Source organism: Topomyia yanbarensis, chromosome 1, assembly GCF_030247195.1.
Source record: "Topomyia yanbarensis strain Yona2022 chromosome 1, ASM3024719v1, whole genome shotgun sequence".
Lineage (NCBI taxonomy): Eukaryota > Metazoa > Arthropoda > Insecta > Diptera > Culicidae > Topomyia > Topomyia yanbarensis.
The window spans coordinates 160,768,183-160,795,651 of record NC_080670.1 but is presented as its reverse complement, the minus strand read 5'-3'; the positions used below and the strand labels follow the sequence as shown (position 1 = coordinate 160,795,651).

The window sequence follows — 27,469 nt, the reverse complement described above, 5'->3', positions numbered from 1 at the left end:
TCATACAATGGGACGGTGCGAATTACGCAATACTATGCTCGCTCGCCGGTCGAATATTGCCCATCACTCAAAGCGCAGATTCAAACTGTTTCCACAAAAACCAATTTTTTAATAACAGTCGAACATACTACGGAATTTGATACAAAATTGTGCATATTTCCGGTCAGGTTATAGCTCGTTATTCCTGCCGATAATTTTGAAACGAAACCTTTTTTTGAAATATTCCACTTCCAATCCCCACCTTATTTCATAAACTTTACAACGCAACTCGCGACAAACTTGTGCCGGCCCCTGCCTTAAAAAGTGATGTAAACAGAGTCATTTTTTTGTTGGGTTTGCTACAATTTGTGCGAAAACTTTTGCCGGATAATTTCAGCCGAGTTGCTGGGGTGGCAACGAACTTACAAAGCTTCTCGCTGCTGATCTCCACTTCCGGGGAGGAAGGGGGAGAAATGATTCCCAGCCTGATGGAGTTTGGTGGTGCGAGACGACCCAAAAAAAAAAACTAAAACAGGATGAAGTGTGGTGAGTATGATTGCTTCCTCATTCGTGACTGGAGGCGAACTACCAAGTGACTGACAGTAGTAGACCATCGCTCGGTATGGGGAGTGAGTAGCCTGCAGGGCGGGGAGAAAGAAATAAAACTGCGATAGTGGTCACAAATAGGATGACTTTCATACATTTTGAAATACTTTTCACAGATATAGGCACGAAGGGAGGGGTATTTTTTTGAAGATGAGTTTCTACTTCTTTGTTTCCGTTCCATTGGGTCGTGAAAACTTTATTCGTTGGTCGGCAGAAAGTTTTATTCGAATGCAAGTTCTTTATGGCAGGCTTTACTTTTTTATGAACTAGTAAACACGATGCAATTGTTGGGAAGTAATTTTCTCTTTCATATTTGCTAAAAAACTTACTGGAAATGTTAGTATATTATTTTATTACACATGTCTCTGAACTTAAACAGAAACAGTTGAAAACCCCTACACGAAAAGGATAAATCTTAACGCGGCCAGATGTTCTGAAGCTGAGTAAAGATAAGTGAATCTAAGTGACAATGAATTACTGCCCCTCGCGTAATGCCACTAATGCGCGTTACTTCGTATCCACCATATTTACTGTATTCATATTGTTCTTCCCGGTCTCCTTATCATCAAATACTATGATGTCCTCCATTCAGTGGTGCTCTTCGTTCCGATCCACGAGCAAACAACGAACGGCTAAAGATAAATCCAGCACTCTATGTTGGACATGTTTACGTGTTACTGTCCTCCGCCTGCTCCGCCACCGTCCCTGCTGCTAACTGTCATTGTCCGCACAGAAGCTCCACTTTGTTTATTTTCCCCCCTTGCTGACTGTAGCAACTACTCCAACACCCACCACCGCTCCATCCGGCGCTCGGCTCATTCAGCACACACTGTTTTGTTATCACTCTAGTTTAATGGAATCCTGCTTGAGTCGCGCGCTATTCTGCGCTGCCGTTGTTGTTGTTAGCTTCTCTGTTGTTAGGTTTCTTTTCTGTGTCTGTGTACCAACCAGCAATCAACAACGCGAAAAGTGTTGTTTTTCTGTGTGTGTTTTTTTTCGCCAGACTGCCTCATTCCTAGCCAAGGGATAACTATGGAAGGAGGAGGTTGGGAGACGCTAGGGAACATCGCCTGACGTGTTCCGGTGACATGTTTTTATGACCACGGGATGGGTGAAGTGGGAAAGGAGTAGCCAGTAGGGATGGTAAATCACGGCGAAAACCGGCTCACGTTGTCACGGAAATAGGTCAGATCGTGGAGGACTTTGTGGAAGTAATTTTGAGTGGCATATGAATACTTTGTAGAGAAGCTGACTGACTCTGGTGGCTGAATAGTAGGAGGGAAAGCGACGAGGTAAATATTAATTACCACCTTACTCATGAAGGATCAGTAAAACTATCAAGCGTTTTTGTTTCGGAAGTTCCCAGGGAAGGGGTAACTGGTGAAGACACCTAGTTGACACCATTTCAAATTATATCCAACTTCTTAACGTTATAAGGGTTTATAGATTTTTACGAAAAACGGTGTCTTTGTTAATATGTAAAAAGTGAAGAATAAGACAAAACACCATGTGAACATGAGGTCCATCAGGATCAAATAAGGAATAGCATCCGATCGGCAACACAGTCAATATCTCTGCCCCTTGATCTCAAGACATTGAATTGAGTAGCTTCTAAAATTGAACAGGTCCTAATAGTTGCAAAGTGGTATGTTTATCAGATAACAATGAAAATAATGACAGACATCCGTATTTAACAATCCCTGTTTGCTTTTTGTTCATCGATTTTAACTAAGATTTAACATTTGTAAGTTAGGGTTTAGCACTATTTGGGTTCTTATATTTACAGACCCTTGATGACAGGGTGGCCAAGGAGATTGTACCAGAATTTCGAATTTTCGTGCATAAATATTATGAAAAACAAATTTAACTTTACAGACTTTTATTTTCCACTCTGCTCCACTGGTTATCGTTGCGGACTGAATGACACTGATAGCGAGAATTCGGTGCAGTTTTTTATCGTTTCCGATCGGCCGGGTTCTACTACAGCTTGACGTTGGCTGCTACTGTGTTTAGGTAGGCAGGTGAGCTTGGCTCCTTTGTTGGAACCTCCCTAACAACGTTGACGACGAATCGCCGAATCGTCTAGTCACCGTAAACGATCCCGCAAGTCACCACAGTGAACTTCTCAGGCAAGGGGAACCTTTGTACACCCTGACCACCCTGTGGAGGATAGCTTGCCTTGTTTTATTGATCCTCCACACTAAGAACGGACGATGCTTGACTTTTAGCCGGGAACACGAGTGGCTCTTTGGCGATTAGCGTTCCACTACGGCGATCCTGAATCCACACTTGTAACCAAACCACGGGCCGGAGCTTACGATCGGTTTTACCGTCGCACACGCGCACTGCACCGAACATGTTAACCGTGGCGGGAAACTCTCCTGAAACTGGGAAAACTACGCCTGTTTATTACCGTGATCTGTCACTTTCTAACTTATTTTGGTGGCTGAACCAAAACAAACAAAATCGAATCTACTCATAACTGTCATCGTTGTGGTGCATCATAATCAGCACACTTTAGCAGTGAATGGAGAGTGGTGACCTACCTGAATCCTATCTTATTTAAATATAAATGCACAACCAAAATTCTGCACCTGTCAATACCGACAAACGCGTAAACGAACAAAAATTTACAACTAATTAAAAACAGTGCAGAACAGCAGTGAACATAAACAAATACACTCTACGGAGAGATAAATCAAAGATAGCTATTTTTCCACCTAGTGCTGAATAGACCTTTCTCGACAGACCTAACCCCCGTTTTTTCTATTTTTAATTAAAAGATTAAGCATTTCTAATACCATTCCCGATAAAATGAAAATTTTGAGATGTGTGCTGATTTTTTTACGATTTTTGAAACTTTGAAAAATGCAAGCATGTTGAATAGATTTTTCACCAAATCAAGAATGGTGCAATGCAAAACTTCTGTTTCGGCAGCACTGTTTAACCAAATTGCTGTTAAATTGTTATCAACACTGATAATGAATTTTGGTGAAATGTGATCGCATGTTCACTCAAGCTTATTAGCTATTTGAGCGTAGTCTTAGGTTATGTTTATGTTTACATTGTAAACATAACCTAACACTGCGTACAATGAGTTTGTTTTCGGTTTGACGCTTACTTTTTTCCAATAGCATCAATTATGCCAACTGGGATTAGGCAATCCATGAGACGTTTCTGATCAGCTGATTATTTCTTCTTTACTTATTCTGACGTTACTCCGAGGGGTGCGACGTCCGACAATATCGTTGATTCGATCTAACATCAAACGAATCGGACTAACAAAGTTGTTTGTCGGACGAGTTTTTCTGTGCGCAGGAGTATACTTGTTGACAGAACCCACCGCTGAATTGTCAAACAAACGTCTAATGGATTGCCTAATTGTATGCCGTTCACTTTCTAACCCGGTCCCGGTCAACTTATTCGGAAATCGATTCGGAATCCTGAATGGATTCCAGATCAAATGTAACAACCGATTGAGTCGAAATCAGTTATCGTATGTGAACTGGAATCCATTCAGGGTTCCGGAATTGGTTTGACCGCGGAGTGCTTTCGGTTAACAATTATCAACCAACCCAGCAAGTTAAGAAACCTCCAGATCTAACGCCTAAAGTGGAGTCGGCTATCAAAATCTCGCGACCAACTCTAGCAAATTTGTTTCGAAAAAAACAAAGTTAAATCGCCCGTCCCAACGAAATTTGGAACTTCAGTGAAACTGTTTAGCTTCCATCAAATTAATGCTTCTCCGGTGAAACCATTCGTGATTAAAGCGAGTTCAATCCAATCTGGCATTTATAAATTTCTCCAAACGTCCCTTTACTGGTGGTATACAACATTCTTATCAAAATAATAATTCTGTTGGTGTTCAATCCGTAGGAAAGACCATTCGTAAGGCTAGTGTTGCGCCTATATTTGGCCAGTAAACATCTTCGCTGCCTTCGATCTTGCAATGGCTTTTGAGGACATCCCCTTACAGTGATTTTATTGAAATCGTTAAAAGCTTAAATTTAAAAAGCACGCTCCACCCTTCCCTCTTTCTGCCAACAGGAAGAATTTCTACATTTTTGAAGACTTCTATTAAATACATTTGTTACAAATTTGTTGATCGCGGCTTTAATCAACATTTACACTCGGGTCATTAGATCGTCACTGGCGGCTCCAGGGGGAGGCATGCGAGGACCTGTACCCCTTCTCTCTATTCTGTCAGATCGTCGATGGATGAAACAGATACGAGTAATATTTAAAGCTTCCGTGAGATCTTAAATCATTTCTGTGGTGTTTGCCAAATTATTCAACACTGCAGGCATGTGAGGAAACGTGTTTCCAAAATCCAAAATTTCATTTTCCATATCGAGCATCAGATGCATTTGACCAAGAAGCCCCCCCCCCCTTTACCATCCTAGGTGAAACCGCAAAAACAATTTGTTGAATGATTTGCTAGGAATTTTCTATTAAGTCCTCTTCCCTGTAGTCGATGCACATTTAATACACTGAAACCTCCATTTACGAACTCTTTTTTTACGTAATATTCAATTTACGTAACTTTTTTTACGAACCAAATTCGAAATAACGAACTCTTTTTTTACGAACTAAATTCGAAATAACGAACTCTTTTTGGAAAGTTTGAGTTCGTACATTACAGCATGAAGTTATATACTTATATATTCTTAATTAATTGTTACTAATATAAGTTGGGTATCTTCGGAATGGGGTTGACGAGTGCATGACGGAAATCGATGTCTTGAGCCATTTTGGAATCCAAGATGGCGACTTCCGGTTTAGATAAATTCTCTATAATCTCAACAATATGGGTATCTTTGGAATGGGGTTGACGAGTGCATGGCGGAAATCGATGTCTTGAGCCATTTTGGAATCCAAGATGGCGACTTCCGGTTTAGATAAATTCTATATAACCACAACAATATGGGTATTTTCGGAATGATGTTGACGAGTGCATAACGGAAATCGATGTCTTGAACGATTTTGGAATCCAAGAAGGCGACTTCTGGTTTAGATAAATTTTCTATAATTTCAACAATATGGGTATTTTCGGGATAGGGTTGACGAGCGCATGACGGAAATAGAACCCATATTGTTCGTTATCCAGAATATTGCTCAACCAACGAATATTAATAAGAATGGAAAGCAAACTTTTTTTACGAACTAAATCCCAAATAACGAACACTTTTTTTACGAACTAATTCAGTTTACGAACCCCCGGTTTGGTTCGTAAATGGAGGTTTCAGTGTACTGATCATTCAGCATGCATTCATGTCCCAATTTATCAAGACCAGAAAATGGAATTAATTTACAAATCCAAGTTAAGCATGATTCAGACGATACATCAGCTTTCGTCAATGTCAACGGAGCGTCATCGTTCCGTCAGGATAAGTGAAATATATTTCTTGTGTGTCCGTTCACACGTACCGTACGTCAAAACGTTCCATGCCGTTTATGTTGTGTGCGAATGCCTCCATTTACCTGCATGTATCTAAAATGGACGTTCCGTACCGGCGACGGAAGCCTGATGTATCGTGTAAATCGCACTTCTACTAGCCATCAGGAGAGCGAACCGTTTTGTGTCCGTCGACGAGCTTGAAATTCCACGAATCGCCAACTGGCCGCGTGAAAGATGTCTTCTTGAATGTATTTGGTAATCCTGTGGATTATTTCCTATGGGTATGGGGTAATTCCTATCTGGAATCAATAAATTTGGATGTGTATCAAGTTTATTTTGAAACTTAATGCTACTTCGCACAACTGGTAACTCTATCCTCCGCTTCATCACACTTCGTCACGAAATCGACATACCCCACAAAATGCTACGTCAGTTGTGCTTGGCCCCTTTTGTCTTAATGTAAAATAAAGTATGACTCGCACTATACATCAGCTTCCGTCAACGAAAAATAACGTGAACTACACGCATCGTTCCATTCAGATAAGTTGGAATTCATGCTTCTGTAAGCCAAAACATTCCATGCCGATGACGTGAACGGTTCTATAAAAACAAAATAAAAAGAATTTTCATTTACCGGTTGCATACTCTAGGGTGATGGACGACTGACGGATCGTGTAAATCGCACTCATGACTGAATAACAAAATGGGCAAAAAATAACACTTGTAAGAGCAAATCAAAAATGTCAAACGTGAGACTAATACTACGTTCACACTACGAGTTAAAACATGTTTTAACGCTATCTTGATGACATTTTTCTTGTTGCTAATTATTATAACATGTTTTAATTCTGTAGTGTGAACGTAGTATAATATTTCATTCAATGCGTTATACATATGGAACTTTATAAAACAACGATGCAATAACAAAACAAATATAAAATATTCTTGATAGTATAAGTATTGTATATTTTATTCTTTTTAGACAACTATCGATGTGGCATATTACCATAATCCATAAATCTTTTTGTGCATTTATGTTGTCTTTCCTTGAAAACGAGTTAGGTTCTAACCCTAACTGCTGTCAAAATGTATGAACTAACAGCGTTTGAAGTTAGACCAAGACCCAGTTTCGGGGTCATGCAAAAACGGCATTAATTATAGTTTTACTTAATAGAATAGTTACTGATACATCGGCAGTATCAATTCTATTTAAACCCATTTCTGCTGCTGCAGCACTGAAGCAGCAGGCATTCTCTAGATATGGCACGGTTCTGGCATACAGGTCCAGAAGGCATTTATTGGTGATTAGTATCACAAATGTAATATGCACTGTAATTTCAGTTGACGCACCACGGAACGTTGTCAATTCTATTGATTGTACATTGCTGTTGTTTTGGTTAATCACACCCGATCGAGATGTATGCTGGTGCCTGCTGGAGCGATTTAACAATGCTTTCCGTCATTCAAAAGCACTGGTGAGCCGGTGTATATTGCTGAAATTTGCTTGGCCGAACCATTGGCTGAAACGAGTATTAAGAAAAAACGTAACACCAATAGCTATTAAGTTCCAAAGTTTGCTGTATTACTGTTCTATCGAAGCAACGAAAGAACGATTTAGCAAACGCATTTTAAAATGAAAACGGTTACACAAATTATCAGATTCAGTTGGGACCTACCTCAAATTCCATTTCATTGACCTGAATACGCTCACCGTTACATCGAACATATGTTAATATTATCATTTAGGCTCTTCCGTGCCTACGTGCAGCAGAAAAAAATAATGTGGATTAATATTTTAGTTTCTTTTCATTTTAGCAGAGAGTCCTTTGTTGTGTCACTTGCGGACGGCTAAGAGAGAGTTCACTCATATCAAAACAATATTTTTGACAGACTCAAACATGGCTGCCAGGTAATATTTTTTATATCCGTGAGCAGTATGTGTAAAAATCTGGCAGGTTTTGTCTCAAATTTAGGAGTCGCCAAGACCTTTTTTATAGTATCTTGTTACACGAGGTACTAAAAATTGAGAAATCTGTGCTAGTCTGTTCATTATAACAGAAAACTGTGGAAATCTGTGCCGTTTCAAAAATCTTTGCAGAACATTGAACATCTGTAAAACACAAATTAATCTGGGCACCTGGCATTCCTGCACTCAAATAAATTCATTTACAGCATAGCAACCCAGTAAACGAAATGGCGATTAGGCAAGTTTAAAAGAACGCTGGCAAGCGGCGGGCTATTAAAACTTTGTTCTGGGCTACTTGCCGTAACTGACAGGCAATTTTTTTTTTATTCCCCACGAAAAATTCATCCAAATGGTACAATAATATGGGAAACAAGGTAGGATAAGGCAGGAGAATGCTGGGTGGTATCAAATTATCACAAGAAAACGCAGAATCGATTTAAGGATGAAAAATGAAGCATTCCAGCTTATAAAATTTTTTAACGAGAAAGGTCTATTGCTTCCCTTAAGGGTTACACATTTGGCCGGTTGATTCACGCCACTGTTGCGAATATTCATAAAACAATTCGGAGTGCCCTCCTCGGACTCCATTGATTGGCAGGTGCGTGAGCGTCGTTGAGATAACAATAGACTCCGCATTTATGAGCAAGTGGCGAGAAATCTGTCATCTCTCTGAAGCATTATGGATGTATCTGTGTGAGATACATCCGTAATGCTTCATCTCGTCGCGATCTTCAGGTGAAGCGTCGCACGAATAGCGTTGTTCTTGCTCGAATAAGTGGTGCCAGTCTGGCAATTGCTTAGTGTTTTTTGTAAATCTCACTCCACTGCAACTGCTTCCTGACTTGTTTGAACGAGACTATGATCTCCGACATGTGAAGCTTTTGAGGCCGGTCGTTCACTGGTGCCTCTGTATTACTATGCCTGTACCTCCCATCGATGGTAAGCTTTGTCACGCTGTGCCTTTGTCTAGTCTTTTCGATTATTGGCTGTACCCTTGTGGGAGGCTCTTGATTTCTGATGAGAATAACAATTTTATATACGTAAGGTTAGTGTTGAAACAACATTCAATTTATTGGCGCCTTCAACTCGTACCCGTTACCGGTACCCCATCGATTTCCGCCTCGAAAACAACACCATTCGGACACCCTCGTTCTCTACCAGGTACCCTGTATCTTTTCGCGTCAGAGTTTATAGTCAGTTAGATTCACGCAGCTGCTGGTTCAATCCACCAATTGTAATAAACAAGTCGGACATATCTCCGGATATTGTGACGCTTGACTTTGACCCATCCAGCGTCAAACGAATCATTTTTATCGGAATGTATAGATTCGTTTCATTTCACTAGATCGTACGCCGCGTTGAAATCCATAAACAGATGGTGGCTCCGCAAATAGCCTTTCCGGAATTTTCCTAGAATTTATCGTAGGTTAAACATCTGCTCCGTTGTTGGTCGTTTGTCTCCAAACCTGCGTCGTCGAAGAAGGGTCTGCACTCTGCTAAATAGGACGAGAGAGAAAGTGTTTTATAGTTATTGTACTCGAGTTTGAGGTCCTTCTTGAAGATAGGGCATATTGCGGCATTCAACCAATCCGAAGGCATTTCTTTTTCAACCCGAATTATCTCGATCATGCTGTGGATTGCTTCGTACGGCCCGTCACTCTCAACTTTTTGAAGTTCGGTTGGAATTCAGTGCTTCCCAACGGTCTTACCTGTTTTAGCACTCGAATAGCCTATTGCACTTCGGCTAGCGTGGATAGCTTATTCATAATCCCCAATTCGTATTCTGCATTTGTCTTTTTTATTCATTTGTTCATTCAATAGTTGCTCAATAAGACCCTTACACTTGGTAGCTACTTTTAAGCGATCTGTTAACATATTGTCAACCCTTTCCTGCCCAGTAGAATTCCCCTAGAATATTTGAAATTGCCCAATTTCATGGAAAAGATGGTCGAAGCCAGTCTAAATTGAAAGTATTTATCAGTTTTCAATAATTTTGCAAGACGACCAAATTATATCAAAACTTCGTTTTTCACAGTCAACTAAAAATGTCTCTAGCAGCGCTGCTCCAACAGAATCCAACTAGTTTAACCGTTATGTGTCCAACAAAAAACACCTTTAACAGGCCAACGCAAGTACCCAGGTACCCACAAATTCAAATGCTCATAACTATGGCTTCCTTTAACCGATTTGGACACTTTTAGATGTTTTGGATTCAAGAACTCGTCTACTTTTTGATTCTGTAAAATTGAACCGGGTCAATAGATCTGGTTCTTGGTAAACTGGATTTTCTGGAGTAATGTTCCAGTACTAGGGCATGATTTGTAAATTTTAATAATGTCCTAGCAATAGAAGTATAAAAACTCTTCAAATTGTCTCGGAAGTCTGTTATTTGTTGTTATGGGACCCTATGACAGTTTGAAAAATTGAATTGGAATGGAAAAGCCACTCACGGCCCCACGGGAACCTGCTCCGGAATGTCCGTTCCGGGGTCAAATCACCAAATGGTTCCAAAACCCGGATTCCCGGGAACCGAATGAAGTAACCCGATTCATTTTTACCAAGTCCAAAAGTGGATGAGTTCCCAAATCCAAAAAAAAAACAAAAAGTATCAAAATCGGTTGGAAATTACCTTAGTTATTGGTATTACAGTTTTGTTGGTACCCAGGTACCCACGTCGGCCCGTTACGTAGTCAAAAAAATCCTCACTCCCCCTTACTATATCAACAATATTATTAACCCCAAAGCTTAAATTAGTGCAGTTCTAAGATGTCACAAAGTTTCAATTTCCAGCTAAGGATAAAACATGGGAATTTCATTAATTGAAACCTAAAAAGGTACCCGGGCACTGCGTCGGACAGATAACGGTTAACTTCAATATACTCTTGAAAACTCTTTTCGCAATTCAAACTGCCCCTGCGATAGCCCGTTTTCACGTTCAGCGTAGTTCGTCAGCCAGTTTAGGATGACCCTTTCCAGAAGCTTACCAAGAGTATACAGCAGGCATATAGGCCAGTACGATGCTGGATCACCTTGTTGCTTCCCTACACACCAAAAAATTCTGAATTTTATCGTTGACGTAATTGCAAACATGACACAATTTAACAAGCCGTAATTCAATCAATGACGAAAAATAACCGTGTTCCGTTTAATTTTACATGAAATAGACACTTTACATGCTCAATGACATAAAATTACACTTACTACCATTCAGAACAAACGCCATATGTGAAGTAAAATTACGTGCTTTACGAAATTCAACGACATGTAAAATTGGAATCAAATGTAAAACTAAGTTATTTTTGATGCTCGTATATGTCAGGGTCAGGAGACGTAAATTTACATGATTTTTTCTAGGTGTGTAGTTTTAGCAGCAGCCCCATCTTCTGGATATTGCATCTATCCGGGAAGTAGAATTCGTCAAGGCATTTCCATAGCTGAACATGTCCGGAAACGGCAGGATCGCGGTCTTCATCTGGACAAGGAGCTCTCTTCCCTTTCAGTCTTTTTGCCACTATAAGAAACCCATCGTTGGAGATCCCATTGCCACCAATATTTCCACCGTCTAAAATCTGCATCGACTTACGGTGTAGGCGGCCTTGTCGTAGGATCGTGTTTCGGGAAGGGACACTTCACTATCTTCAATTTGTCAGCGCATATTTCAGCTGACGTCGTTGGACTCTTGATCTTGGCCAACATGACACGGTACACGTTGCCCCAGGGGCGAGCGTCTACTTCTCTACACAGCTTCTTGTAGCCTTCTCTACATGCTTCTGATCTAACTCTCTGAGCACCGCTTCTGGTTTTTAGACAGACAGTACGGGGGATACTGAGCCTTTCATTCCACGAATTCGCAGAACGTTCATCGGTTCCAATTACCGCAGCATTGTCCCGTTTAATGACCTCGCTCCTGTTTCCGACAGCTCGTCGGAGTTTGGAATTGGAAAAGTGTGATTGAAAGTAGCTACACAAAGCGACCTTAGATTTGCCCTCAATTTGATAGAAGGAGTCAAGGCTAATGTATGTATCTTTGAGGATATTTTAAGAACCTTAGACACTTGGTGACTAATATTGTGTGTACATTCCGGTTATTTTACGTAACTTGCATTGAAATGCATTATGCCGCTCATATTAATAGGTTCGAGTAATTTCGATGTTTCGTTATGAAAGTATTTATAAACAAACTTAACGTATCAATTAAGGTATGGAAAATTTGTACTTCTGAATTATAAAAATCTGATTTAATCCACCCAGTGGTGCAATTGTGCATTTCTCATTTGTCCAAAATACTATTCCATGGCTGGTTATGTTCAATATAATAGTGGAAATGTCTATAATATACACATTACGATTTTCATATACATACAATGGACCGACAGTCTTAACTTGAGGAAGGAACAGACCGATATATGAAATTGAGATGCTATGTGTCGACGTTGAAACACTTGAAGCCAGCGGCGGATACAGAAGAAGGGGCCCGGGGGTCCTGAGCTCACCGAAAATTTTCAACTTATTAAGAAATTGGAAATTTGTTACAATTTTAAAGTAGTTTCAAACTCAAAATCATTTTAAATCAATTTTTTAAAAGTTTTTTTTATTGAATGCGGTTATTGCGTATTACGTAATGTGTCCATTTGAAAATCAAAATTTCAGATCCACTAGGAAATTTTATTCTGGATCCGCCCCTGTTTAAACAAAAATATATAGAGGAACCCACGGCTATTCGGACCTACCAAAACAAAACGCCCTATTAGGTGAATAGATGTGAAAGAATTTGTCGATCAAACGTACTAATTGTTAATTTGAATGCTCAGCCACATAAAGTACATGTGCACTACTCAATGGCAGCGCTAGGCAAAGATTTGCAAAAACTGCATTTTTCCATTCTTTTACAATGTAAGGGTAATTCGAACCTCCCTACGGGACAATTCAGACCGTCAATTTAAAAAAAAAATGCGATGGAATTAAGTTTACCTATGAAATATTTATTGGAGAAACTCCTTAAAAAGCCAATAAATTACGTTACACAAACTTAACCCGGTTAGTCACAACTGTCGATTGGAGCACCATGTATTTTCTTTGCTGTGTTACGTGCAATCGTGTGCCTTGCTGCACGCCGCTGAACGGTGGTTGATGGAATAGAGGGTCCGAATAGCCCCGTACGCTCATTTCGCACAAAAGTGGTGAGGATTTTGAAAATATCTGTGTTTTCACCATAACAAAAATCATTGCACAAAATAGGTGCCTCAAGCTTTCCAAAACACTCACCTGTTATTTTTTCACTTTTATTTGTTGCTTTAATCACGGTTTTACCATTACAATGATTTTTTTGTTTTGAGGTTGGCAAAAAAAAATGAAACACGTTGTGTCTCCTTTCTAAAAAACCCAAAGAATTAGATGCATCTGTCAAAACTAATGTTTTAGAATAACGTTACCACGAATATGTACGACAGTCAGAAAGTCTTACGATTTTCTGCGAAATCGAGGGGGTCCGAATTACTCTCACGGTGTTCATAACCCAGGGTCCCCCTAGTTCAATCATTAGATGTTATGGTTGAATAATATGGTTTTTGTTTTATTTTTCAAAAGGTTTGCAATGTCGCTTTTATGTCATCGGGAAAGTTTCAGGAAATTTTAAGGGCATATTTCAAATTTTTATGAAATTTTGTTGTTGATGGAAAACAACTTCTACGCCCTTGTACCAAAATAGTGCAATTGTCAGAGAAAGTCATGGAGATTCATAAACCGAACATAACTGCAAAGTATCGTTCGAAATGGTGACGGTCATATTTTGTAGTCGGCCGATTTTTCATGGAATCCCTCAAATTCATCCATTGTGGTTTGAACTTGTGACCAAACGTGCCGGATCGATTTCAGTCCATGCTACATTTTGCGCATTAGCTGAAACGCAATCTATTGTGTTTTACTAATGGAAAAGGGTCAGAAAACAGGCAATAGTAAGAGTGTTCGCCCGGAAAAAATACAGAAACCTGCTTTCAATATGGCGGCCCTTATTACACCTGAACTGTCCAAGTTTTATTAGATAAACCCTGCCCTCAGGAATCATAAAATTTCAACATCAATCAGAGAAACGAGTGAAATTAAAAATTATCCCAGGCGCGATCACACTGTCGATTAATTTCTGCCGTCCGTTTTTTTGTTGGCTGACGTTTTGTTATCCCATTTTTCCTTTCTCTATCTCACCCAGCCAACCGGTGTGATTGTGCCCGGAGCACACATTTCTAAAATTTCGTTTCTTCTGACCAGGCAATTTGGCGCTTAGGAAAAATTTAACCGGTGGGCGCAAAAAAAAACTCGCTAAGGGAAACAAACACCCTCGCGATGGGACGCGACGGCAAGTAGCACAGTTTCGAGCCCAAAACCCGAAGCAGCTGTTGTGCCTGATTTTTCTGACGCCTGAAAACGGAAGTAGGCGGCCAACCGAGACATCTATAATTAAAAAGGTGCGACAAGGGACAGTAAATATAATGAGATGAAAAATATAAATTACCAATTAGTCCGGGCGTGCCGGTTTTGGGCGGATCACGTAATGTGGTTGAAATCAGGATGGTTGGCTGATGGCTACCCACGATAGCGGCTATTTTTGGATGCGGAGACTTATCTGTTGGTTACGAGTGAGGTGAACATTAAAATGAATAAGCTTTGAGGGAAACCAAAAAATTGTACCGATAGATTTATTCTATTCATAGAATAAACACAAACAAATCTTGTCACTCTACTATCAACCACAACATTATAACATTACTAGAACGAAAATTACTTTGCAACGAAATTCCGTCCGACTTTGCAATATTTTTTACTCACCAATCTTCAAATTTTGCGCCCCATCCAAGTAGGTTTTTTGCACTTGCAGTTTGCGGAAGGGATCCTTGCATTAACGTAAGTGTTTTACCAGACTCGCTGTAGATCATTGCGATGTTTACCTTCATCGCTCGTGGTACTTCCCGAAGTCTTCGTTATCGTTCCAAGAAAGTACACAGCTGAAGTATAATTTCCATTTCCATCAGCAGCCATAGTCAACGGGTCTCTAATTGAACCAACACACCTTGTACCATTTTCCAAGAAAAAAATATCTCCGGCAGACCAGAGCAAAGTCATCTCGAACCGACGCCGGCCAGAACATCAACAGACGATCCACTCAAAGCAAGATATAACTTAATTAACTTCCAGCATAATTTTTCACCCGCACATCCTACGGCCTTGTTTCGGGGTCTCGAAGTAAAAAATGAGAAACAACGCGAACATCCTGTTCGACATCTGTCTGCAGGAGCGGACCGTTTTTGTGACTGTTTGTGCTTCTCTCGCCCGCCAGCAGCGACAGCAGAATTATTATGACCAATAGCGTACAATCACTGGACCACTTTTTCCCATTACTTTGTCCACAATACCACCGATCAATATCGAACAGTTTGACCCTTTTCCATTCCCTGCTTTCGATAGTATTTGCCATCTGAAAGTTTTTCCCTTTTTTCCACAGTTCAAAAGAACCATATAATATGCTTCTGTGGACAAATATGTTCCATGATCCACGGTTCGTTCCAGTTATAAACCCAGCCCTTCTCAATCTGGTCGTTTCACTTAACAAAATGGCCCCGGTAACACGGGAAACGCTCAAGGTAGTCAATCTAAAAATTAATTCTTTGCTAGGTCTTCTGCCCCCGAAGCATCCCCTTTTCCGATTGACCATCTATCCATTTGCGAGACAGTTTTAGACTTGCAGGCGCAGCGGGACTAGTTTCCGGGGAAAGCCGCCGGAAATTGCTTCGGTCCGTCCGGATGTTCAGCGACAAGCGGACGGAGGACGTGTAATTGAAGTAACCTTTGGAATAATTTTATTCTCACTCATCCACACGGAGACGACCCGGGTAGGCTGCTCCCGCGAAATTGTAAATTGTTGGAGTGAAGAATTTAGCAAATTCGCAGATATTTCCAATACATTGCACTTTCACAGCTTCGAAGCAAATTTTTACATTCAAAGTACGGTTAAGTTAGTTCTTTGGAGCATCCTAGGCTCACCTGAAGGCGGAAAGTGCACGAAAAGCGTCGGAACCACTCCACCACGTTCAGTTTTCGTTCCATTTCACCGAAAAGTATTTTTTTTCTTTTTTTTTTAATAGTATACATATAGGCATTGTGCGGATTGCCCCGTGTCGTCGGCTTGGCCAACTGCGCCGTGAGTGTGCTGCGATGGAAGATAATTGAAATTTACAACGTCCTGTGTCATTCGGGTGCTGCCGCGAGCTAAGGCTAGAGGTGTCTGTGTGTGTGTATATATATTTTTCCATCCGAGTTGGCACAGAACTTGCATTACTCATCGATATCGCCGTCCGGCAGGAACGATGACAAATTGGGAAATCATTCCAGATTTCTATTGGCTACGCTTATGGGCGCGACGAGGTAATTGATTTCTAAACGTTCGAAACATTTATGGCCTGGTTGGTTGTTGAATAATTGACCAAAGAGGACGGGATCTTGTTTACATGTCCGTTGATAGCCGATTACATGTCTATCTGCGGGGTGGATGCCATCGAGCTAGTATGAACGGAATGTTGAAAAAGAGGTGTAAGTAATGTCATAGACATAACCGAAATGAAGTGGAATACACTTGGTTTATTAATTCTAATGCTGCAATTTTTACTATCTTCTGCAGTGGCGCATTTAAATTAGCTATTCCAATATTTTCTTAACCAAGCAGGTTTCTTAGTGTGAAATAACCCTACAGTTGTCACGTAGCACAGTGAGACGGCTTAGAACAAAAGGTGGACTAAAGTCCAAACTTTGCCGTATCGGTTTAAATAGGACGATTTTATGAAATTTCGGTACGCTGAATTCATTTTTGATATTAAAACATTTCAAAAATAAGCGTTTAATATTCATTAGGGCGTCTTAAAAAAAAATTTTTTCGAAGTCGTTTATAAAATTTGTGTATATTAATTACTAAATCGTTTTTGATATTAACACATGTACTAAAAATTTCAAAGAATTATTTTGTAGTGAAGATGCGAAAAAAAATTAAAAAAGTTTTTGCGCGCTGAATTTCTATTTTAATTATAAAAATAGAAATTAACTTTACTAGTTATTAGAGTGGCTCAAAAGTAAGTAATTCGTCTTTTATAATGATTTTTTTAATAGTAATTTTGGAATTTATTTTCCATATTGAAATGAATTAATTGACAACTCATTATGGGGTTTTAGAAATGACTATTTTGTTTTTACGAATCAAATAAGATGTGTTCGACTAATTTTGGAACATTTGTTTCGTTAGTGGTTTACTTGATATTTTTTTTATTTCGATTATAGAGGTTTTAACCTTAAGGTCATTCGCCTCTTCGGGTTAGAAAAATCTTATGAAAAATTTCTAACCCTATGTGTGGGGTCGGGACTCAAACCCAGGTGCGCTGCGTACAAGGCAATCGATTTACCAACTACGCTACGCCCACCCCCAATTTTACTTGATATGAAAGCTACATTTTCTATCATTTTCAAAACAAACATTTTGAGCATCTTAGTGCATTGTTTAATTACATTCACTAATCAACAAGATTATTAACGTTTTTTTTCGTAGGCGTGTTTTAAGTTACTTAGATTGCTTATTTCATTTCATAAAAGAAAATAAATCCAAAACCCTTTTTTCGTGTATATGGTTCATTTAAAAATGGACTTATTTCATTTGGATAATATCGCATACCCTTAAGCTATGTCAGTGCTATGCAAATTCGGATCAAAATAGTCTCACCAAATGACTAGAACTGAACTGTGTTCACTCTATTTGACAGCAAGAAATAGTTCCAGAAACATTTTATACCCTATTTCAGATGGTTGAAAATATTTGCTGATTTTCAATCAGTCTTAATACCTCTACCATCTAAAAAAAACATACTTCCCACTCGGCTTCTTAGTCCTGATCACTAGCAAAACCCGTGTAGATCATGCTCTCAATACTATTTGAAAGTTGTGCATGTATTCGTGTCATTATTCTAGCTATAAAGCGATTATTCAAGTTCAATATCAGTAATAACCATGCGTCTCCATTAACAGTTTTTTTTAGAGAAAATTAAAAGCTTTCGAATGAGTATAGCGTGATCGCGGGCATTCGCGGGCGTCGTTGTTGTTATCGCATTTTAAGTTTGAATTCAATAAAAATTCATGACAAACTGTTATCTAAACACTAACAAAAGTAACTAGTGACTTATTTTTGGCGATTTTATGATGTAATTTTATCACACCGATAATTTTGGTGAAGTAATGCAATGCATAAAATCAATCATTTCTTTGAAAAACGAAAATAACCGTATGTAGTTCCTAAGGTCAAATTATGCAAAAAAACACTTGAATTACGCCCTTTAAAAGCTGCCAAAAATTCATTTTACGTTCAAATCACTTAAAATCTCGCAAAAATGTCTCTGATGGCTCAGCTGATAGGAGAAAAATACTAGCGAGAATATCGCATAACATTCACATATGGACTTAAGTCCGGGCTCGTCCCACTGTGCGTAGGTAGTACCAGGACACTACTTTTAATGGAGCATTTCAATGGTTGAGCCTTGAACAATCGTTATAAAATGGAGTATATTTCAGTTTATACTAGGCTATATCACTAACGAGCTGGGAACCGGCTATGTAGTGCTGGGTAGGATGAGTCAACGCATGATTGGATTGACTCCGATCAACGCAAGGTTGTGTAAGTCGAGGATCAAAGGCCGTTTCTTCAACTACACCATCATCAACGTACACTGCCCATACGATGGGACCCGACGACGGGAAGGAAGCGTTATACGCGAAGCTGGAGGAGGTGTACGCCGGCTGTTCGCAACGGGACTTGAAAATCGTCATCGGTGATAAGAACGCTCAGGTAGGACGGAGGTAGGAGGCTAATTAATCGGGCCAAACAGCTTGCACACCGTATCGAATGACAACGGCCAACGATGCGTGAACTTCGCAGCCTCCCATGGCATCGTAGTCCGAAGTACCTTCTTCCCACAAAGATATCCACAAAGCCACCTGAAGATCACCTGACCAACGCACCGAAAACCAAATCGACCACGTTCTAATCGACGGGCGATTCTTCTCTGAAATAGAGGAGAAGAATGCAGCACGCGCGAGGATGCTGAAGCACGGTACGAGACAGAATGTGGAGCGATAAAAACAAGAACGGAACAGGCAAACCTCGGTCCTCCGGAGGAAGAAGCGCCAACAGGGGGAACGAGATCGCGAAGCGATGGAACAACTGTACCGCGTAAACGTCACATGGAAGTTCTACGAGAAACTGAACAGTTCACGCAAAGGCTACGTTCCGCAAGCCGATATGTGCAGGGACTTACACGGCAACCTACGAACGAGTGTGAGGTGATTGAGAGATGGAAGCAGTACTATGACGAGTACCTCAACGGTGAAGCAGCAGAGGACAAAGGCGGTATGGCAGCGGATCTTGGAGCACACGCAGAAGACGATAGGCTGCCGGCCCCTGATCTCCAAGAAGTCAAGGAGGAGATCGGTCGGCTGAAAAACAATAAAGCTGGCGGCGTAGATCAACCACCCAGCGAGATATAAAAATACGGTGGGGAAACACTGGCTAGAGCGCTGCACTGGGTAATCGCCAAAATTTGGGAGGAGGAGATTCTTCCAGTAGAGTGGACGGAGGGTGTCGTTTGCACAATCTACAAAAAGGGTGACAAGTTGGATTGCTGCAACTACCGCGCGATCACACTACTTAACGCCGCCTACAAGGTCATCTCCCAAATTATTTGCCGCCGATTGTCACCATTTGCAAGGGAGTTCATGGGACACTACCAAGCGGGGTTCATGGGTTCCAGCGCCACCACTGACCAAATATTCGTGATTCGGCAGGTTCTGCAGGAGTGCCGCGAATTTCAATTCGGCGTATGACACCATCGATCGCGATCAGCTCTGGCAGATAATGCACGAGTACGGTTTTCCGGATAAACTAACAGGATTAGTCAAAGCGACGATGGATCGGGTGATGTGCGTTTTTCGAGTATCAGGGACACTCTCGAGTCCCTTTGAATCTCGAAGAGGGTTAAGGCAGGGTGATGGTCTATCGTGTCTGCTGTTCAACGTTGTGTTAGAAGGTGTAATAAGAAGAGCGGGGATAGACACGAGTGGCACGATCTTCAGGAAGTCCATCCAGCTTCTTGGCTTCGCCGACGACATTAATATAACGGCACGGAACTTTAAGGCGATGTCGGAAACGCACATCAGACTGAAAGCTGAAGCCAGCAGGATTGGACTTGCCATCAACGTTTCAAAGACAAAATACATGAGAGGAAGAGGTTCTAGAGACGGCAATGTGAACCTCCCATCCCGAGTTGAGCTCACTGGTAACCGCCGACAATGATACCAGCAGAGAAATTCAGAGATGACTCCGGAGGACGCTCCGGTCAAACAAAATTCACCGCCGCACGAAGTTGATTACCTACAAGTCGCTGATTAGACCGGTGGTCCTCTACGGCCACGAGACCTGGACTATGCTCGTGGATGACCAACGCGCCCTTGGAGTTTTCGAACGAAAGGTGTTGCGTACCGTCTATGGTGGCGTGCAGATGGAAGACGGAACGTAGCGTAGGCGAATGAACCATGAGTTGCATCAGCTGCTGGAAGAACCATCCATCGCGCATAGCGCAAAAATAGGACGTTTGCGGTGGGCTGCACACGTCGTAAGAATGTCGAACGACGACCCGGTGAAGATGGTTCTTCAGGGCGACCCTACAGGGACAAGAAGACGGGGCGCACAGCGAGCACGGTGGATCGACCAGATAGAGGATGTCCTGCGGACCCTTCGAAGATTGCGAGGCTGGCGAGAAGCAACAATGGACCGAGTCGAATGGAGACGGCTTCCGCATTTAATTTCCCAGGGCAGTGTAACTATACTTTATAAACTGCTGCTAGCCAGAAAAAGACGAACAAAAAAGCACATTCCAGTATACACTCCGGTGTATCAGAACACGTTGCATGGTATGATGTTTGCTGGCAGCAGTTAAGGAATATATTGCCACCGAAGAATTTGAGCTGACATGAAACGTAGCAGCTACTACGACGACGTCAGAAAACAAACTGACGATTTTTTTTATATTCCATTTTTATACGTGAGTCGCAGTTTATTGGATGACAAAGCGGCAGTCCTAGCAGCGCCCGCAGCTTGATTGGATTGTACGGACCAATCATGGCGCAGATAATTACTCCTTTGGCAAAATCCATTATTTCCTATATTTTTAGTAATTGCACATTCTACGGAATTAGTTATAAAATTGTCGTACACATTTCTAGCTGGGATCTAATTTGTTCTGTACAACGGCTGATATTCGCGTTCAAAAAATCGTGTAAAATTACGGCCACAAAATTTGGAGCAGGATCCCTATATTGAAATGTTAGGTATTCTTCTTTTAAAAAAGTGAATAAGTGCTAACTTATCAAGTGAAGTTAAAGTTGTAGTTGTGGCCCTGAAAAAGTCGATATATGTTTGTGGGTAACAATGCAGCTAAAGTTTTTTCGAACTGGCATACTGTTAATGCACAGTGACCAGAGACCAAATAAAACCTCAAATAGTTATGATTTAATTTTTGATATCGTATATTGCTCATAAAGTTATCTTGCATTGAATGAAATAATAAAATTTTTATTAACACTGAATAAGGATACGATTTTTAACAGCATGATTTAATAATTTTCATTTTTGAACCCACAATTTCTTCACTTGAAATAAATGTTACCCTTTTCATGATAATCCAAGTTTAGCACAACTAATTTTGCTTTTGAAGGGAAATGGACGAACAATATTTGTGATTTAATTCTAATGTATACGCCAAGTGTGCTGAGTGTGTTGCTTTTGTTCAAATATATCTTAATTGGTCTAATAAAAAATCTACGATTTTCACAAATGCATTCTGTAGTCAGGCCTACTGATTTGAATTTCAGATGTTATTATGTTCGGCATGCAGTCATCTGGTTTAATAAAACAAAAGTTGTCTATTTATCCGACATTTCGGCTTATGTAGTTTGCCTTCTTCTGGGAATCATTTGTGATTCCCGAAAGAAGGTAAAATGCATGAGCCGAAACGTCGGTATTCTGTACAATTGGGTGAAACAGTTAGGAACTGTAAAACATGAATATTTTGGGTAATTTTCTCTACTTTTCGAATGTCAACGTCTCGTTTTATACCTTGTTATAGGCTTGAAAGGATTTGTAAAAACTTTGACTGTATTGGAGGCGCATGATCATTAGGACAAAACGATTAGAAATTCTAAAGTAAACCAAATTCATAACAGAATGGGTTTCTTGCAACGATATCCGATGTTTATGACGTTATCGATATAAATGATCAGTAAGTAAAATCACCGTGGATTTCACGTGGAATTCCGTATCGAATTTGAAGTGGAATTTCACATGGAATTGCTGATGGAATTTCACGTGGAAATTCAGGTGGGATTTTGCGTAGAATTTCACGTAGAATTTCTAACTGAATTTCTCGGAGAATTTCGCTTGAAATTTTACGTGGAATTTCACGCTAACTTTCATGTGAATTTTCTCGTCGAGCGTTACGTCGCGTCGGATTTCGCCTCAAATTTCATATGAAATTTACCATCAAATTTGTCGTGAAATTGCAGGTAGGATTTTACGAGAAATTTCGCATGGAATTTCACATGAAATTTTTCTGTTATTTAATCTGGAATTTTACGAGGAATTTTACCTGGAATTTCCCATGAAAATTTAAGTAAAATTTAACGCAGAATTTCACGTGGAATAGCACGTGGTGTTTTAGGTCGGATATCACACGGAATCTCACATCGTTCTTCACATGGACTTGTACGTAGTATTTCACATGGAATTTCTTGTGGAATTTCACGCTGGATTTTACGTAATATTTATTGTGGAATTTCAGGTAGTATTTCGCATATATTTTAAGGTAGGATTTCAAGCGGAATTTCACAGGGAATTTCACCTGGAATATCACGGGGAATTTTCCGTGGAATTTTAGTGAAATTCACAGTGGAATTTTAGTGGAATTCTGAGTACAATTTCAAGTGGAATTCTATGTGGAATTCCACGTAGAGTTTCACGGGAAATATCGCTTAAAATTGCTAGTGGAATCTCAATTGAAATTTCACGAAGAATTTAAAAATATCATGTCAAATTTCATGCAAAATTCGGCGTGGAATTTTGCGAGAAGTCCTACCTTAGAATTCAGCGTGAAATTCTATGTAAAATTTTACTTGAAGTTCTATTTGAAAACTACGTAAAATTTAGCGTGTGATTCCACATGAAGTTCTACGTGAAACTCTACGAGAATTTTTACGTGAAATTCCAGTAGCAGTTGAATTCTGTAACATTTCATTTAAATTTCATATGAGATTTCACGTGGGTTCACGCTAAATTCCACGTGGAATTCAAAGTGAAATTCCGCCTGACATTCCACGAGAAATTTCGCACGAAATTCCACGCACAATTTCACGTGAAATCACACGTGAGATTTCACGTGGCATTCGACGTAGAATTTATCAAGCGGAAATCGCATGAATTTTTTCATAAAATTGCACCTAACGTAAAATTTAGCTCGGTATTTCACGAGAAATTTCACGCGGAATTTCACGAGGAATTTTGTGAGAAATTCCGTATGAAACGCCATGCGACATTCCAAGTTAAATTCGACGTGAAATTTCTCGTAAAATTTTATGTGGAATTTCGCAGGTGATTTGACGTCGTAATTCGCGTGGGATTTTACGTGTAATTTCATGTAGAATGTCATGTGGAATTCCGCGCTGAATTTCACGCGGAATCTCACGTTGAATATCATGTGGAATTTGAAGTGGAATTTCTTTTAAAGTTCCATGTGAACTAACGGAAACACATGGAATTTTATGCAAAGATTCAAAATGCAATTTTTCCTGGAACTTGGGGCGAAATTTTAAGTGGAATTTCATGTGCATTTTCATGTGGTATTTTGCGTAAAATTTCACACGAAATTTCATGTGGAATTTCACATGAGGTTTGACGATGAATTGTACGTTGAATTTTGCATGGAATTTCACATTGAGGGTCATGTGGAAAACTACATGGAATTTCACTTGGAATTTAAGTGAATTTCCAGGTGGAATTTCACATGAATTCATGTGGGATTTCATGTAGGATTCCTTGTGCAATTAAACTTATTATTTTATGTGAGTCCACGTGAAATTCCACCTGAAATTCTACGTGAAATACAGCGGTACGGTACGTCACGCGGAATTTCTCCTCAAAATTTACAAAGAATTTCACGTGGAATGTCACGTCGAATTTCACATGGGATTTCAGGAAAGATTTCACGTGAATTTCCCGCGGAGTTCACGTAAAATTTACATGGAATCTCACATGGAATATCACGTGAAGTTTCACTTGAAATATGCATCGGAATTAACGCCAATTCCACGTTGAATCTTACGTCGATTTTTATGTGTAATTACCTGATCAGAAACACATAACAAAAACATTTTAAAACTATATCCTGCAGTGTTACTTGTTATACTTTTCGGTTATTTTAACTACTAACGAGACCAGATTTATAACACAGCATACTACGAAAATTGCATTCTGTTATATTCTTGTTATTACATTCTGATCGGGTACGCGTAAAATTCCAATTGAATTCACTTGTAATCTCACATAGAATTCCACTAGGAGTTTCCGGTTAAATTTCACGCCGAATTTTACTCGAAATTACACGCGTAATTTCATGTGGTATTTCACATTGGATTTGGAACTTTACGTTGAATTTCATGTAATTTTCACGTGGCATTTGATGTGGGACTAATATTTGAATTATACATTCGCATAAAATTTCACGTTCGCTCGAATTTCACCCGGTATCTCGTGGAATTTAACGCGGAATTCACGTCGAATCTTACGTAGAGAACCATGTAGAATTCCTACATAGCATTTCGCGTGGAATTTCATGCGAAATTTTTCGCTAATTTTCACGCGGAATTCGATATAGAATTTCACGTGGAATATCACGTGAAACTTGACGGGGAACTTTACGTGCAATTTCACACAGAATTTTACGTGAGTTTTAATGTTAAATATCACGCGAAATTACACGTGTAATTTCATCTGGAATTTCATGCGCAATTCTCATGGACTGTCACGTAGAATTCCACACGGAACTCCCGTGGCAGCTCACGGGGGATTTCACGTGAATTTTCGTGCGGAAAGGCACATGGAATTTCATATGGAATACAAGTCGAAATTTATGAAATTCTGCGCGAAATTTCACGTGGAGTTTCACGTCAATTTCGAAGTGGAACTCACGCGGATTTTACTTTAAACTTCAACCGGAGTTTCACGCGGCTTTCACGTGGAATTTCGCGAGGAATTTTCGCTTAGGACTTTAGTGGAATTTCACTTGTAATGTCATGTGGAATTATACGTGGGTTTTTACGCGGAGCTCACAGAATTTCACGTATACGTGGAATAGTACGCAAAATTTCACGTGGAATTTCACGTTGAATTCACTTGTAATTTCATGCGGATTTGATGGCGGAATTTGCTGTGAAATTTCACGCGGAATTTAACGTAGTGCGTTTTTTTTATTCCGCTTCGCTAGTACAAGATTTCGATCTCGTCAACCTCCAAATTTTCGGTCTTCGTTCGCCCAAATAAGTTTTATTCCATTCCCTTAAAACTGAAAACCATCGGTTGTTTGCATTAATTTTGACGAACCTTTTCTTGTGATGTAATTTGATTCCATACACTCTTTAGATCCGTTAAGATCGGTTTGGCTATTGAGTAATTACATGACATTAGTGTACATACATGGATACAAACAGATATTGTCACAATTTGATTGAGACTTAGCTCAACGAGTATCGGAAAAAAATTCTCAAAATTTTTACATTTAAGCATTAAAACTTTAAAATGATTAACAATAGAAGAAAAAACTTAAAAAACTAAAAAAACTCAACATAACGTAGACAACGCATTAGTCGCAAAACAGTAAAAAATGTTTAAATCATTTAAAACGTACAAAACATAGATAACGTAAAAAACTACAAAGGTTAAATACGCAAACACGTACAAAAGGCATAAATACTAAAATTTTAAAAGAAAAGTTCGTGTTAAATATTACAGAACGTAAGAACAACTTTAAAATTTAAAATACGTAGAAACCGTAAAAAAGTTAGATTGTAAATAAATGTAAATAGCGTTGAGACATGAAAACGTAAAAATATAAAAAAGCACAAAAACACAAAAAAATTTATGTATTTCATAGCTTTGTAATGAATTCAAGTTCCACAACAAATGCACTACTTGATTTATTTAGCTACTCTCGTTTTCGGCTTTTTCAAGAACTCTTCATTGTATAATACGGCCAATCTAATCAGACTTTTTTCTCGTTTCAGGTAAGTTCAACTAAATCAAGTCTCACAATATTATAAACAAGTCACTGTGCCGAGTTGAACGTGAACAAATTTGATGTGTACTATGTATGAGCCAGGTAATAATCGGATCGTGAACAAATATTTCTGGAAAAATTGGATTATGAGCGAAGTTTCCTGCTGTGTGGACCAGATCATGGAAATAAGAACGTCGAACGTTTCCATACATACATAATCCGTATTGGGACTATTTTAACACGGAAACTATCTTAAAACCTTTCTTTCAACTTCGTTCTAATTGCAGCGAACCCCTAAGCTCGAAGACAGAAAATAATTAAAATTAGCATTTTCTATTTGATCATAAGCCACACAACAACTAATTAGTACACTATAAAGAGCCTTTTCAGTCAACTAATTTTAAAATTTACCGCATGCTGCATTTAAAATATGAACTAAACTTTTCCTTTAGAGTTTTACTCCACTTTGACCTGACCGAAGTTTGAGAGCCCAGTTTCCTTTTCCTTCGCAAGCCAAGCATGATTGACAACACCGCTTCTCAGTTTGGCAATTTTCGTGAAACATGCGAGCAAACGTGAATTATTTGATTGAGTGTCCGTGCTTCCTCTACGTTGATTGAAGTTCCATGGAAAAATTTCGTCCTCTCAATAGTTTCCGAAAGAACGGCGGCTGTGCGATTAGTTTCAAGTGGAGTTTTATCTTCGCGTTCAATATTCATGCATACTCCCTATCCGGCCCTGATTGACATTTTGCAAACAGGTTCGGGCGTTCGTGGAATGATTCGTTGCGGCTGCTATTTACTACGGTCGGTTCCGGTTGTGGGCTGAATGAGAAAAGCTACAAATTGTCGTTCGGTTGCTGCAATTTGCAAAACAATTTCCCTTGTCACGACAGGAGCAAAATTGTGTTCCTTCCGGTGGTAGCTGTGATCAAACAGAAGTTCCGTCCGTTTGATTGAGAAGAGAATTTGAGAATTGACGTGAATGTGGTTTGAGAAAAATGCAAGTTTGAAAGCGTGGAAAGAGGAAAATATAAATTTACTGTTATCGCTGCTAAACTGTGCGTTTCTTGCGAAACAAGGTGACACAACTATTTACATCAGTGATTGGATGTTATCT

At 39.7% G+C, this 27,469-nt stretch overlaps 1 protein-coding gene across 13 annotated transcripts in view; it reads left to right on the top strand.

Annotated features, from left to right (window-relative positions):
* LOC131679280 (disintegrin and metalloproteinase domain-containing protein 33) overlaps nt 1-27,469 on the top strand; it is a 1,109,813-nt gene that overhangs the window by 199,720 nt on the left and 882,624 nt on the right. The gene's annotated exons all lie outside the window — the stretch shown is intronic.